This window comes from Leopardus geoffroyi, chromosome D3, assembly GCF_018350155.1.
Source record: "Leopardus geoffroyi isolate Oge1 chromosome D3, O.geoffroyi_Oge1_pat1.0, whole genome shotgun sequence".
In the NCBI taxonomy this organism is placed as follows: Eukaryota; Metazoa; Chordata; class Mammalia; order Carnivora; family Felidae; genus Leopardus; species Leopardus geoffroyi.
Window position 1 is genome coordinate 33,686,891 of NC_059339.1, and position 8,554 is coordinate 33,695,444.

An 8,554-nucleotide genomic window follows, 5' to 3' on the forward strand; every position below is an offset into this window, starting at 1 on the left:
AGAACCAAACACAGCTCTCTCAGGGCGCCTGAGTGGCTCAGTCGCTTAAGCATCCGATTCTTGATATTGGCTCAAGTCTTGATCTTACAGTCGGGAGATCGAGCCCCACATTGGTCTCTGCACTGACAGCGCGGAGCCTGCTTGGGATTTTCTCTCCCTCACTCTCTCTGCCCCTCCCCTGCTTGTTCTCTCTCTCTCTCTCTCTCTCTCAAAAATAAATAAATAAACATTAAAAAAAATAATAAAAAGACAAGTCTCTCCTAGGCTGGTGAAAGGTGCCCATGACCATGGGCCACGATAACCAAAGATAGTCCAACGCTCCCTCCATGGGTTGAAAAGAAGCCAGAGGAGAAGGAGCGTTCCTGGAACACACACTCAACTCCTGTATCACAGGCTTACTGGCTACCATAGCACACACTCCCTGACCACAAGCCCTCACTCCACTCAGAGAGACAGGGACCGGATCAGGAGAAAGGGGAGAGGACAAATGGAAGAATGCCCTCAGGGAGAAACGCCAAATCCAAGGAGAAGACAGACATGAAGATGTGGGGAAGCAGAACAAAGTGAGACTCGGGAACAGGACCGGAAGGGCGGGGAAGCCAGCCAACCATCCTCCTGGAGGTGCTTCCGCAAAGGGTCGCGCCTGTGACCGTCATGCCCCCACGATGGGGCTGGTGGGCAGAGAAAGGGCCCAGGCTGTGCTGGAGCGTCAGGAGGGTGGACCCTGAGGCCCAATTGTGCCCACAGATCCCCACCACATCCACTACCTCCGCTCCCCTCCTGGGTGGTCTGATGGGTCCCTCATGATGCTTCTGGATTCCCCGGGAACCCCTGCTGCGTGTTCCATCCCTATTCAACCGCAGGGACCGACTCCGTGTTGCATCCTTGGACACCTTAGTATAAACTAGTTGTAATTTCTGCCTTGTGTCCCCAGGCTGTCCTTGGCGCTTCCCTCCCCCCACCCCCACCCCCCCCAATCTGAGTACAATGACCACCCTGGAAGGGCAAATCTCAGCCTGGCAACAGAGTTTCCACTCTCTGCAGAAAAAAGTCCCTGGGGCCAATATCACATAAAAACAGCTTTCCCACAATTGGTCACTTTTTTTTAACGTTTATTTATTTTTTAGAGACCGAGAGAAAGAGAGAGTGGGGGAGGGGCAGAGAGGGCAGGGGGACAGGAGATCCCAAGGGGGCTCTGCCCTGACAGCAGCGAGCCCTGGGCTCGAACTCACAAGAGGCCTGAGATTATGACCTGAGCCAAAGTCTGACACTCAACCAACTAACCCACCCAGGCAACACTTATGGTCACTTTTTAATGGTCCTATAAAATACCAAGTGAAAAACAGGACTGTCATTTAATTAGACGCATTTCTAGGTAGACAACCCAAATCATGTATAAAATATCCTTACATGTATATAAGATCTTACACAAAACGCGCTGAAACACCTGTATAATTCTTTGTTTTCGAAGAATTTAACTGTTACTTTGTATTTATTCAGAGAGTGCAGAGAACAAAACAGTTCTCAACAAATAACTTACAGATGTCTAAGCTGCCAAGTTTGAGTTACAAAATGATGCATAGTAAGGACATCCGGAACGCCACAAAAAAACAGATGCGCTCGTGATAATATCCTCTCAGCCTCCCTGTGTGAAAAGCTCCGATTAAACATCCTGTTTTAGACAACAGCGCCCTCTTCTGCTACAAGAAGGAATAATATTTTTGTTGTTAACATACTTGGATTTTCTACTTCCTTACTGCCTTAACCTTTTCTAGGCGACGGGACAGGAGGCAGGACACAGAAGAAGGAAAGCCCCACTGGGAAGAGGCCCCTGATGGGAACCGACAGCAGATGTGGGCATTAGCAGGTGATCTAGGGAGCGGCGTGGGGGTAAATCATGGAGCATCTTGAAATCCTGGCAGTTTAACAGAAAATGGGAGACCACTGACTACTATAAGCGGGGAAGTGTTGTGAGAAGTTATTTCAGAAGGCGTCATAAATCAGTGATTTTACAGCTTTTCTGTAACCTGCTGAAAAGATTGTGCTGCATCCCCAGAACAGCAGCGAATGACAACGGAGGCGCCTTGTCGAATCCTCCTCTGTGAACTCGTGTGACCAGGGGGACGTCACCTTCTCCCAGCTTGCTCTCTGCCTTTGTAAAGTTCAGAAAGGAGCACCTCTTCGGGGCTCCTGTGGGACTGAATGGCACGGCCCCTGCTCTTCTGCGCACCTGCAAGAATCAGCCCCTGGGGGCAGCTGCCGAAGGTCGCGGGGAGGGCTCAAGAGCAGGACAGGAGCCGCGGGCTGGGCTCAGGGGGAAGCTGGGCTGCGATGGGCACGCGCCTCTCGTGCAGCGCTGGACCTGTCCCAGCTCTTCAGGGTTCCGGAAACATTTGCTGAGGACGGGGGTCACGAATGGTTTAACTAATGGAGCCATGGTGAAGCAGGCTGCAAAACCCTGGCCTGGCCAGCACTGTTCATTGTTCACAATGGAATTTAATAGGCGCTGCCCCCAAGTCACCTTGCGATCCACCCGCAGTGGATGGATGCGCTCCCCTGGGTCTTGGCAGTGAGCGCTGTGTTCCCACCTTGTCTCTGTTCTTCTGTCGTCTCCCATCCTACCGGATTCCTGTGTTTCCAGACCCTTCTCTCATTTCAGAGCTAGGCGGGCTAATGCAGTAGCCACTGACCACCTGTGGCTCTTGAGCATTACACTGTAGCGAATATGAATGGAGATGCACTATTAATGTAAGTTACATGCTGAATTTCAAAGACAGTGTTTTTTAATATAAAATATTTCATGACTGATTTTTACATTGAGTACATATTTACATGATAATTGGAATATCTGCTTAGGTTAAATAGAATATATCACTAAAATATATTTCACCCATTTCTTTGCATATTTTAATGTCATTACTAAAGCATTAAAATTACATAGGAGGCTCACATTATACTTCTATTGGACAGCACCACTCTAGACTTTGAGTGTCCTGAGGGCAGGAATTTTCTTGATTCCCTAGAGCTCCTACCCTTTACACAAAGCTTTGTCTTAGCTCTCTTTATCATCCCAGTGATCCACCAGCAATGGAGTCTGAGTAATTTCCCCCCATAGCCTGCCATGGCTAACACTTTGTCTCTGCTCTCCCCTAAATTCAAGGCATGCTGCTTCTTGCCTTACTTCAAACATCTTCCCTAGCCTATGACCTATCAATGACCCCCAGAAGCACAGAATCACTCACTTAGAGAATGAATGTAATACTTTCCCCTTCAATATTGTATTCTCTTTATATTTCTTGCTTCTGTCCATGAGATTGCAAATCCTTCCATCCCTCTGTAGTTACTCAACTGTTACTGTTTAATGATGTAGCTCATGAATGAAACAAGGTAAATACCAGCAATGAATAATCTCCTAAATTGGTACAGTCATGCTTGTAGTTTAACTTAGATCATAGCTCAGATTTAAAACACAAGAGTTAAAAGTAGACTAATCATTTCTTAATCTCTTGCAAGAGTTCAGTTATTCTGAAAGGCCATGGTTGAGGAATGGGGAGGAAGGTCAGTTTAATGATAATGTTTCCAACTGATGACTATTTAGACTAAAAAAAATAAAACCACAGTAAAATTCCTGGGAGGCCAAGTATTGGTCAGTCATGAATTAGAAACCCCATCACTCTTATTATAAATATGTTCCACTTTCTCTTTTTTTCTCTACTTGGATTTACTGAGGCTAGTTGCAAAATTTCCATCCCCTGGAAGTCTTCCTAACATTTATTTCAGAATACTAGCTTTCTGGGATCCCACCATAAAACAGAATCTCAAACCTCTCCTTATCTAACTCCTGTCAAAAGCCTAAATTAGAGAAAACTAACTTACAGAAGATTATTTGAAGGATATAGAATCTATCCACTTCCTTAAAAATCCCATACATTCCACAGTTTGAGTTGTTAGACTCTGGTAAGTCTAAATACACCCACAAATCTTTTTTAACATGGGTTCCCTTAGCAATACCTTCAAGAGGTGCATTTTTATACCCTGCCCTTGACATTTATAGAAGATCATTTCAAGGGGGGAAAAAGCACATGAAATTCAGAGCTGCATTGTTGTAAAAATATTAAGGTTATAGCTTGCTGGATATGTGTTCTCAGTGTCCCCTGTAAATCCCAAGAGGGGAATTCCTTTTAAATTTCAACTTGAAGGCAAGCTCATCATGCATTTTCCTTTAAAATAAGAAATACTATGTAACTCATTGTTTCCAAATTGAGTGGTTAAAAATCTGCTCACAAAGAAAACCCTAGGGTCAAAGAAAGGAGATCTACCAAACAGGTAAGAAACAAATGATTAGCCACATAAAGAAAACCTTCCAGGTAATAGAAAAAAAAAAAAAAAAAATTCCCCAACTAGCTTCTGAGACTAAAATAAACACACCAGATACAGGTAGGACAAGGAGACAGACAAACCACAGGCCAGTTTCACTTTTTTTTTTTTTTTAATGTTTAATTTTTTATTTTGAGAGTGTGAGAGAGAGAGAATCCCAAGCAGGCTCTGCACTGTCAGCGCGGAGCTGGACATGGGGGTTCGATCCCACAAACCACTAGATCACCACCTGAGCCAAAATCAAGAGTCTGACACTCAAACTACGGAGCCACCTAGGTGCCCGAAGCCAATTTCACTCTTGAATGTAGATGCAACAACCCTAAACAAAATAAAAACCATCGTTTGAATTAAAAGGGCTAATATATGAGCTCAAGCTATTTCACCATTGGAGTATCTGTTAGGGTAATTCACCAAATTAATGGTTTGTTAAAGAGAAAACCATCTGGTTGTCTCAACAGATTTGAGGAAAATAATGAAGTTTAAAAACATTCATGATATAAAAAATAAGCTCTCGGAAAGCTAAAATTGCAGAGAAACTTTGTTATCCTGATAAAGAGAGGACACCAAACTCCTCAATGTTGAAATAGCAAGAGCATTCCTTTAAAATCTGGAGGAAGACAAGGGTGACTGCTTTCTTTGTTACCCAGTCAACATTTTACTGGTGGACCTAGCCAGTTAAATAAAACAGGAAAATAAGAAGCTAGAAAGTTAATGAGAAACTCATTATTTTTAATCTATGTGACTGTCCACATAGAAAATCCAAGATAATCAACTGAAGAGCTCTTGGGGCTAGTAAGATCGTTTAGAATCATTACTAGATAAAAAAATAAAAATATAAAAGGTGATAGTTTTCCTATATACCGAGAAGAACTAAGCAATAATTGTAATGGATCAAAATAGTCATATTCAACAGCATCAAAAAACTTTAAAAATATCTAAGAGACTAAATAAGAAACATACAAAATTACATGAAGGAAACTAAAATTTCTTAAAGTTCTTTTGGGCAACCTGAATAAATGGAGAAATGTATCATGTTCTTAGAAAGATTCAATATTATAAAAAATGTTCTTCCTATCAAAATAATTTATCAGTAAATATTCGTTTTGATGAAATTCCCAAAGCAATTCATTTTTATGGAACTTGATAAACTCATTCTAAACATCAACTGGAAGAGAAAAAAATGCATGTAAATTTTTAAAAATTGGAAAAGCAATGAAGATACCTACTAGAACTCAAACCTGATATAAACTCATGATAACTGAATGTTTGTGTTTGCCTTTAGAAAGACACATAGATCCATGGATAAAAAAAAGGGAATTCTAAAAGAGGCATATCTATATGTCAGAATTTAGAATATTATAAAAGTGGCTGTTCAAATCAGTGGGAAAGAAATGGGATAGAATCAGGACCATTATCTATCTGGGAAAAAATAAAACTAAATCCCTGATATTTGCACTCCCATGTTCATTGCATTATTATTCACAACAGCCAACATTTGGAAGCAACCCAAGTGTCCATCAACAGACGCATGAATAAAGAAAATGAGGCATACGCAGTCACTGAATTATTATTCAGGCTTTAAAGAGAAGGAAACCCTGCCATTTGGAACAAAATGGGTATGCTTGGAACACATTATGCAAAGTGAAATAAGCCAGTTACAGAAGGACAAATACTGCATGACGCCACTCTTTTAAGGCACCTAAAATAGTCAAACTCCTAGCAATTGAGAATACAATAGTAGTTGCCAAAGGCTGGAGGATGGGGGAGTTGGGGAGTTGATCAATGAGTATAGATTCAGCTATGCTAGATTAGCAAATTCTAGAGATCTGCTCTACAACATAGCGCCCAGAGTTAACAATATGGTATTGTCATTTAAAATTTGTTAAGAAGGTGGATCTCATGTTAAGTGTTTTTATCAGACAAAAAAAATGGGAGAATACAAGAAACCTTTGCGATCTCTGTAGCACCATGTTCGTGGTAATAGAAATGATATCATGGGGAAGTCATACTTCCAAACTCATCAAATTGTACACATTAAATATGTGCAATTCTTTATACATCAGTTATGCCTCAATAAACCTGTTTTAACAAAAAACTAAATTCATTACTTTTACCATCCTCAAAAGTAAATTCAAGATGGAACTAAGGCTTCAATATAATAATTGTATATTATACATGCAAGTAATATGTATTTAAGCAACAACATAATCTATCTTAAAACTGAGAGTTTTGCCTACATAAATATTTTTAAATTCTGTGTAAAAAAATCTATTAAAATATTTAAAGACATGTCATAGACCAGGAGAAAATATCTGCAACCTATATAACAGAAAGGGTTATAATGGATAATAATTTCCAAAAATCAATTAGAAAAATACAAATAACCTACTAGAAAAGTTATTATGGGCCATGAATAGACTGTTCACACAGAAAAAAAAAAGTGACCTATAAAATGTAAAAAGATGGGCAGCCCATCCAGTAAATACAAAAATACAAATAAATTTCCATTATCTATCATATTGGAAACCTTAAAAAATTAACAATATCCACTGGTATGGTGAATAAAGAGAAATGGACACTCCCATTGACTGTTGGCAAAACCATAAATTTGACAACCTATTAGAAGCAGGAGATTTAAGAGCATCTATCAAAAACTTAAATACACATACTCTCAGAAGCAATTTATGTATCCAAAATAAACACATAAATGTACAGAATTATGCACAAAGATAGTTTAACTGTAAAATTTTGGAAACAACTTGAATATCTATCAAAAGGATAATACTCAAATCAATTAAAGTGAGCATAGATTATGGAATGCTATGCTGCCTTATATAGCCGATCTAAACATACTAAGATGGAAAATTCTCTAAAACACGCAGTTAAGTGAACAAAATCAAAGAACTTTATTATGACATCACATTCATTGGTTTCAATCAGAGAGAAGAGCAGATTGTGATAATATTATAAACATTCGGGAAAAGGGAGCTATAAGATCTAGTTTTCTTCTGAATTCAAATAAGCTCTCATAGTTAGTGTATTGAAAAATGTATTAGGAAGTGTGGTCTTCTTTAGGACTTAAAAAATTTTTTTAATGTTTATTTTTGAGAGAGAGAGAAAGAGAGAGTGCGAGCAGGGGAGGGGCAGAGAGAGAAGGAGACACAGAATCTGAAGCAGGCTCCAGGCTCCACTCTGTCAGCACAGAGCCTGACGCGGGGCTCAAACCCACCAATCGTGAGATAGTGACCCAAGTCTAAGTCAGACGCTTAGCCAACTGAGCCATGCAGGCACCCCATTTTTAGGACTTTTTAAGAAGTGTAATCTTTTGTTTGTTTGTCTCCTTTTAGTTTTGTTTAAATGCACTGACTCCCATGTAGTAAGTAAATATTTTCCTTATTAGACTTGCTTCTGCTTCTATAGCAGAGAGTTCCATGATAAAATAAAACTACTGGGGTACCTGAGTGGCTCAGTCAACTAAACATCTGACTTCAGCTCAGGTAATGATCTCACAGTTCATGGGTTCGGGCCCCACGTCAGGTTCTGTGCTGATATGACAGCTCAGAGCCTGGAGCCTGCTTTGGATTCTGTGTCTCCCTGTCTGTCTCTCTCTGTCCCTCCCCTGCTTGATCTCTATCTCTCTCTCCCTCTCTCTCTCTCTCTCTCTCTCTCTCTCAAAATTAAAGAAACATTAAAATAAAAGTAACAACATCCATGTGTGAGCAAGCAACTTACACCTCGAACTTAATTCTCTCCTCCCACCTTTATCACACTTCATTACACACACACACACACACACACACACACACACACGAAACTTACTCTACATTTTCCTTCACTATGTAGCAAACTTCCAGAAAGTAATAACTTCTCAATTTAAAATGTTATTATTTGGATGCAACTAAGAAGTTGATCATCCCACAACACATCAATGCCCTCTGAAAGATACAAAAACAATGTTATAAGTAACAAGAAAATGAACAAAAGCAGGCAGATTCTGAGGGAAAGTGGAAACTCAGAGAAAGTAGCTGGCATAGGGTGAGTTTCCCATTTTTGTGGTTTTGCTCTGAAGGCAGTTGTGGCTGTGGCGGTGTGGAGTATGACAAAAATTCTGATAAAAAGCTTAACGTATTTCTGGAATTAGGGGACGGGAGAAGGAGCTCATAGCCATCAGAGTGAG

At 40.4% G+C, this 8,554-nt stretch overlaps 1 long non-coding RNA gene across 1 annotated transcript; it reads right to left on the bottom strand.

Moving 5' to 3' along the window:
• Positions 1-2,476: 2,476 nt before the first annotated feature.
• Positions 2,477-8,305, bottom strand: LOC123587714. Its single transcript, XR_006707473.1, has 2 exons — positions 8,197-8,305; positions 2,477-2,714 (listed from the first exon to the last, which is right to left on the bottom strand). It is a non-coding gene; the product is annotated as an uncharacterized LOC123587714 (long non-coding RNA).
• Between the last annotated feature and the right edge of the window lie 249 nt (positions 8,306-8,554).